The sequence below is a fragment of the Malus domestica genome, chromosome 12, assembly GCF_042453785.1.
Source record: "Malus domestica chromosome 12, GDT2T_hap1".
NCBI lineage: Eukaryota > Viridiplantae > Streptophyta > Magnoliopsida > Rosales > Rosaceae > Malus > Malus domestica.
In genome coordinates, this window is record NC_091672.1 from 27,888,150 (window position 1) to 27,895,179 (window position 7,030).

Genomic DNA, 7,030 nt, shown 5'->3' on the forward strand with positions numbered 1-7,030 from the left:
TAACTGTTATCAAATAAATAAAGAAACATAATATTTTTAATTAAATATTAAATGATTAAGTACCTAAAACTCCCCAACCTTATAGTGTCATTTCAAATTAGTTTCAACATTTTAAACATTCCAAACAAGTATCCAACCTATTGAAATGTCACATCTGTTAAGCCCCAGTTAATAATAACATAGATTCTATTCAAAACGACCAATTGGGTATATCATGGTCAACATTAATATTAGTTGGATCAAAATCTAAATTTCAAACATAGATTATATAAAATGGAATCCCATGATCAAATAAGTATTGATTGAATAAAAAATGAACTCAAATTGAAATTACATTAGGAAGGCAATCTCCTAACAAAGAAGATGGTTAAGAATTTAGTTACGGTTTCAAGGAGCTTGTTTATGCTCATGTGATTTCCTCATTCGCCGGTTCTCAACTCGTAAAGCTTTCAGCTCTTCTTTGTGAGCGGTGAAGATGGTGGTGGCCACATCATGATAGTCCATACCATTTCAGCAACCTCCATGACCTTCTTCTCAATGTTGGCGACTTGAGTTGTAGGTGGAATTGGTGGTTTTGTGGTGGAATTTGAGGTGATGACATGAAGGGGTGGTAAGCCCTAGCTAATTTAATAGATTTTAAACTGGGGCTTAACAAATATGTCATTTTCAATAGGTTGAGTACTTGTTTGGAATGTTTAAAAAGGTTGTGACCAATTTAGAATGACACTAAACGGTTGGGGGTTTTAAGTACTTAATCCAATAATAAATAACACCCTATTAATCTATGGCTAAATAATTTCTATGTTAACTAATTAATATATAATCTTCAAATTGTGTCTTAAAAAATAGGGTCAACAGAGACAGTGGACTGAATATGGTTTGTGAAACCATTTTATAAAGGGTATTATCAACAACATACTTAAAATGATAAGATAAGAGAAATTCAGCTTTTGTCCCAAACTTATCATTACTTATATAGATATAGATATATGCAGAACAATGGTTATTTTAGATTAACCTTGTATTCAACTAGTAGATGAACTGATCCCTTTCAGTCTCACATAACAAAGTAGTCCATATAGCTTGCAGTAAAGCTGGAAAAAGACTCACCATCATATAGAAGCAACGCATAGTCGGCGTTCGTCATTTTTAAGATTGGGAAAACTCAAACACAGCTATTTCCTCCACACGACCACATCGTTCCGAACCCTAACTAAATCTTTGCATGTCCAAAGTTGCCAAATAAGAAATCATGTTTATTTCATGACGCAGACCCATCTTTTTCGATGACCTCCTTCTTCCTTTTATCATCCCTGCCCTCTCTCTCTGTTCTCGTTTCTTACTGGAGTTTGCAGCTCTTGAGGTCCCTATTTATACTTATACAATACTTGGTGATTAAGCACCAGATAAATATATATAAAGGGATAGTCGGCAATTGGAGAGGAGGAGCTGTCGACTTGATAGAGAAGAACAAATAAGGCAGATACACCTAGCTAATAGATAAGGCTTGGGTTTTTCATCATCATGCAGAGCACGAGCTTCAAGTGTTCAAGAATCAAATAGATGGTGAAGGTGTCACTCAAAAGGAAAGATGAAAACTGGTTTGCCACCTCCAAACTGGAGTGTTCTCCAAGTAGTCCTACTCATTTATCCTTTCAAATTACAAGCACGCCCTTTCTTGCATTTGGTCATCACCTGTTGACCAATATGCCTATATATAATAATTACATACATATTATACATATATACAAGAAACCCAATAACACAATTATAAATATATTTCAGTAGAAATATACTTTCCAAATCACAGTCTATCCCCTTAAATAAATTTTGTCCTCAAAATTTAGTTTAAGCACCTAATCACTTGACAAGTCCGGAGTTTCTACCTTTGATCGGACTCAAATTTCCAAGTGTATCCATGGTTGTCATGTAGAGTAATGATTCATGTAACTCTCCAAGTCGGAGTTCAAAGTCTTAAGCTTATATTGAATACACGTACTCATATTTAGAGTTCAAAGAAGGCACTTGTGTATCCATCGTCTTCACTTGCCTTATCTGTCTCATAGGTAGATGTGGCATCTTCTCTGGAAGTACTCTTCCTCCATCCAGGGGTGGTATCTTTAACTGGTGGAGATGCACAAGGTAATGTATCAATTTCACTTGAAGCTTACTTGTAGTTTCAGGTTTGGTCAAGCGCGATACAAACCATGTAGTAGGAGTCCCCCAAGTCGCCGAGCTAGGGGATCTGCGAAAGAGGTGACAAACAAGGTAAGCAACCAGTCCCAGATCAGAAGTTTGATTTCGAGTTCCGACTGATTGTTCTCATTCTCCCTATCTTGCAGGCAGCATGAAGGATAAAGAGAAGAAAAATGAGAAGAGATGATATGAGATACTTTTGCTTTTGAAGAAGTAACTTTCCACAGGCTTATTCTTGAACTGGGTTGGAGGGTTTTCTGGTTTCCTCCAGAGTATAAGGCCGACTGAAGAATTTGAGGGTCAAAACAAGTCCATCAAATCTAGAGTACGTTCGACCCTGCTGATATGGGATACTTTTGCTTTTGACAAAGTAGTGGATGTATCGGCATGTGTGCTGTTACACTTGTCTCCACATGCTTCCTTGTATCCTTCTCACTTGCCCTATCTGTTCCTCAAGTAGATGCGGTATCTTCCCTGGAAACATAAGATGTTGAAGATGAGTACTCGAGAGCAATGCCAGGTAAGTAATCAGGTAAGGGGTTCCAAGCAGTCAGTTCCTGACTGGAAGCTTGATTCCAAGTGTTGACTGATTGCTCTCTTTCTCCTTGTATTGCAGGTAAGAACAAGGCCAAAGGAAAAGACAGGGAAAAAGCATGATATGGGATACTCTTGCTTTTAACCCTGATGATATGAGATATTCTTGCTCCGGTATAGCTTGTTTACAGAGGTATTATCGGGGGGAAAGAAAGCTAAATATTTCGAAAGGCTTCGTTGGGAGTGCCCTCTCAGATATGAGAAAGGGTTGAGCATTTTTGCAGGTCTGCCTGTCCGTTGGGGATGGAGGTCGACATATATAGGAGTCTCCCTAACAACAAGTAGTAATGTTATTCCTTTACCCTGCTTGGTCATAGCACGGTAGTGGGAGCTGCCAGCTTCACATGTTTTAACTCTGTCAGAGCACTTTGAAAAAGTGGTCTGTGGTATCTGGAAAGCTGATGTTGCATGTGAAGATTACAGACAAGCAATCCTGTTGGGGATCTGGCTCTCGAGATTCGGAGAACGATGCCTCTTCGATTTTTTAGAAAGCAATCCTGCTGGGGGTCTGGCTCTCGAGATTCGGAGAGCGGTGTCTCTTCGATTTTTTAGAAAGTAATCATGTTGGGAGTCTGGCTCTCGAGATTCGGAGGGCGGTGCCTCTTCGATTTTGGAGCAAGCAATCTTGTTGGGAGTGTTTTCTCGAATGTGAGTAAAGGTTGGGCATGTTTGCTAGTCTACCTTGCCACGGAGCACAGAGGTTGACACATAGGGACTTTCCAATTATCCAGCAGTGGTATTGTTCCTTTACCCTTGTGGGTAATAATATGGTAGCTAGACCTTCAAAATTTATGTGTCTAAACTTTGTTAGTGCTGTTTCTTTGCTATTCTTTTACCCTTCTTGGTCAAAGCGATGTAGTGGGAGCTGCAAGCTTCACGTGTCTTAACTTTGTTAGAGAATTTTGGCAAAGTTATCTGTGGTACCCATGAGCTAATGTTGCGTGTGGAAAGTGGGTGATTGAACAGTAAGATTTATGTGCTTTCTACTTCACCAGAAATCTTCGACAGAATGCCCGTAATTTCTGCAAAGCTGAGTGTATGTGTGACAGGTGCTGACAAGGCTGAAAAAGTAGGTGCCTCTTCGATTTCTGAGATCGGTCTTCGTGGTCTCTGAGCAGCCCAGCTTTTGAGAAAGCAAGCGCCTCTTCGATTTCTGAGATCGGTCTTCGTGGTCTCTGAGTAGCCCAGCTTTTGAGAAAGCAAGCGTCTCTTCGATTTCTGAAATCGACCTTCGTGGTGTTTGAGCAGCCTAGCTTTTGAGAAAGCAAACGCCTCTTCGATTTCTGAAGCTCCGTCGAGTGCAGATTTTATAGAGGTTGGCATTAAGTTCCAAATCACACTTGAATCTCCACCAGTAGAAGCTCTATTTTTGCACTTCTAAGATCTTGATTTGTCCGACCTCTTCTCTCTTCAACACCTTTGAAAATGTTTGGCCCCTCCGACCGTCGTTTTGACTTGAACCTTGTTGAAGAGGCAGCCACGCCTTATCCAGACAACATATGGCGCACATCCTTCGTCTCCCCTACTGGTCCTCTTACCGTTGGGGATTCTGTGATGAAGAATGATATGACCGCTGCGGTGGTGGCCAAGAACCTTCTCACTCCCAAAGATAACAGACTACTTTCCAAACGGTCTGATGAGTTAGCTGTTAAGGATTCTCTGGCTCTCAGTGTTCAGTGTGCAGGTTCTGTGTCTAATATGGCCCAACGCCTATTTGCTCGAACCCGCCAAGTTGAATCATTGGCGGCTGAAGTGATAAGTCTCAAACAGGAGATTAGAGGGCTCAAGCATGAGAATAAACAGTTGCACCGGCTCGTACATGACTATGCTACAAACATGAAGAGGAAGCTTGACCAGATGAAGGAATCTAATGGTCAGGTTTTACTTGATCATCAGAGGTTTGTGGGTTTGTTCCAAAGGCATTTATTGCCTTCCTTTTCTGGGGCTGTACCGCGTAATGAAGCTCCAAATGATCAACCTCTGATGCATCCTCCTTCTAGGGTTCTGTCCAGTACTGAGGCTCCGAATGATCCCCCTCCGGTGCCTTCTCTTTCTGGGGCTCTACCGACTGCTAAGACTTCTCCTAAGCAACCTTTGTGAAGGCTCCCTCTTGTTTGTTTATTTTGACTCATGTATATGTACATATTTGTAACTTATCGGGGATATCAATAAATAAGCTTTGCTTCATTTCAACGTATTGTGTTAAATACACCAAAGCCTTCTTCGCTAAGTTCTTTGAATTTTTCTTTTGTTGAAGCTTTGTGAGTGGAGCATGTAGGTTGAGGTAGTGTTCCCTTAATTTCCCGAGTGAGGAAAACTTCTCGGTTGGAGACTTGGAAAATCCAAGTCACTGAGTGGGGTCGGCTATATGAATCTTAGAACGTCATTGTGCTCGGTCCTGTGTCATGTCCTCCGTTAGATCCAAGTACTCTAAGTCTTTTCTTAGAGTCTCTTCCAAAGTTTTCCTAGGTCTTCCTCTACCCATTCGGCCATGAACCTCTGTCCCATAGTCGCATCTTCTAATCGGAGCGTCAGTAAGCCTTCTTTGCACATGTCCAAACCACTGTAACCGATTTTCTCTCATCTTTCCTTCAATTTCGGCTACTCCTACTTTACCCCGGATATCCTCATTCCTAATCTTATCCTTTCTCGTGTGCCCACACATCCAACGAAGCATCCTCATCTCCGCTACACCCATTTTGTGTACGTGTTGATGCTTCACCGCCCAACATTCTGTGCCATACAGCATCGCCGGCCTTATTGTCGTCCTATAAAATTTTCCCTTGAGCTTCAGTGGCATACGGCGGTCACACAACACGCCGGATGCACTCTTCCACTTCATCCATCCAGCTTGTATTCTATGGTTGAGATCTCTATCTAATTCTCCGTTCTTTTGCAAGATAGATCCTAGGTAACGAAAACGGTCACTCTTTGGTATTTCTTGATCTCTGATCCTCACCCCTAACTCATTTTGGCCTCCATTTGCACTGAACTTGCACTCCATATATTCTGTCTTTGATCGGCTTAGACGAAGACCTTTAGATTCTAACACTTCTCTCCAAAGATTAAGCTTTGCATTTACCCCTTCCTGAGTTTCATCTATCAACACTATATCGTCTGCGAAAAGCATACACCAAGGAATATCATCTTGAATATGTCATGTTAACTCATCCATTACCAACGCAAAAAGGTAAAGACTTAAGGATGAGCCTTGATGTAATCCTACAGTTATGGGAAAGCTTTCTGTTTGTCCTTCATGAGTTCTTACGGCAGTCTTTGCTCCTTCATACATATCCTTTATAGCTTGGATATATGCTACTCGTACTCCTTTCTTCTTTAAAATCCTCCACAAAATGTCTCTTGGGACCCTATCATACGCTTTTTCCAAATCTATAAAAACCATGTGTAAATCCTTTTTCCCATCTCTATATCTTTCCATCAATCTTCGTAAGAGATAGATTGCCTCCATGGTTGAGCGCCCTGGCATGAACCTGAATTGGTTGTCCGAAACCCATGTCTCTTGCCTCAATCTATGATTAATGACTCTCTCCCAGAGCTTCATTGTATGACTCATTAGCTTAATACCCCTATAGTTCATGCAATTTTGTACGTCGTCCTTGTTCTTGTAGATAGGCACCAAAGTGCTCGTTCGCCACTCATTTGGCATCTTCTTCGTTTTCAAAATCCTATTGAAAAGGTCAGTGAGCCATGTTATACCTGTCTCTCCCAAAACTTTCCACACTTCGATCAGTATATCGTCTGGGCCTACTGCTTTTCTATGCTTCATCTTCTTCAAAGCTACAACCACTTCTTCCTTCCGGATTCGACAATAAAAGGAGTAATTTCTACACTCTTCTGAGTTACTCAACTCCCCTAAAGAAGCACTCCTTTCATGTCCTTCATTGAAAAGATTATGAAAATAACCTCCCATCTGTCTTTGACCGCGTTCTCTGTAGCAAAAACATTTCCATCATCATCCTTGATGCACCTCACTTGGTTTAGGTCCCTTGTCTTCTTTTCCCTTGCTCTAGCTAGTTTATAGATATCCAACTCTCCTTCTTTGATATCTAGTCGCTTATACATATCGTCATAAGCCGCTAACTTAGCTTCTCTCACAGCTTTCTTCGCCTCTTGCTTCGCTTTTCTATACCTTTCACCATTTTCATCTGTCCTATCATTGTATAAGGCTTTACAACATTCCTTCTTAGCCTTCACCTTTGTTTGTACCTCCTCATTCCAC